The following is an 893-nucleotide window of genomic DNA, read 5'->3' on the forward strand; positions in this document are numbered from 1 at the left end:
GTGTGGCGTGGCCCTTTCTCCCTCCCCCCCTTTCCCTCCCCGCGTCCTTTGTTGCTGCTTCCGCGTGTCCCCGCGCTGTCCCCGGTCTTCTTCCCCGGATGGGCCCGGTCCCGCGGGGCGCCTTTCGTTGCGGGCGGGTCCGTGGCCGGGCCGTGTTCCGCGTCTCTCGGGGCGTTCCGTGTGGGCGGCGGGAGGGGAGGGCTGGGGGGGAGAAGAACGGGGGAGTGTCCGGAGGCCGAGGTTCCCGTTTGCAGGTGTTGGTAGTGGGTCTGGTAGCTTCTCCCCCCCCCCTCTACATTTTTAGGGTTGGAGGGGAGGTGGTTTTGGGTTGCTGGGGGGGGGTGAGGGATTTAAGGATTCAAGGATTTGGGACTAGTTTTTCAAGGGTGAGGGAAAGGCGGAGAAGTTGGCACTTTTACGGAGTGTGGTTTGAAGAAAGGATTGATGACAGGGCACCAAAGAGTTCCGCAGGGTGTGACCTTACGAGGAATCGTGGTCATTGGAAATTAGAAGAGCGCGCAGGTGAAAGTTAATGCGAATTACGACGAGCGATAGGATTGTGCTGAGGTTCGAGTGGTAGGGAATTGTCGAGGGTAGTACGCCTCGGAGTGCTGGCGAAGGGTGAAGAGTGAAGGTTGACGGGAGGAGGGAACGCAAAGGGTGATCCTAGAACGGAAAGTGGAATTAAAGGAGGATCGCAGTTGTCGTTTGTAAGGGCAACGTGCGTTCGGAATTAGCATTAAGGTTAAAGGGTTAGCTGGCGTTTTGTCGTAAGACGAGTGGTGTGAAAAGGCCAAGTGCAAGTATTTTTCCATCCGTGAACAATTCTGAGGTCGGCTGTGGTCTCTGGCCAGGAATATTTCGCACTTAATCTTTCTTTTAAATACTCGCCT

Source organism: Penaeus monodon, chromosome 33, assembly GCF_015228065.2.
Source record: "Penaeus monodon isolate SGIC_2016 chromosome 33, NSTDA_Pmon_1, whole genome shotgun sequence".
NCBI lineage: Eukaryota > Metazoa > Arthropoda > Malacostraca > Decapoda > Penaeidae > Penaeus > Penaeus monodon.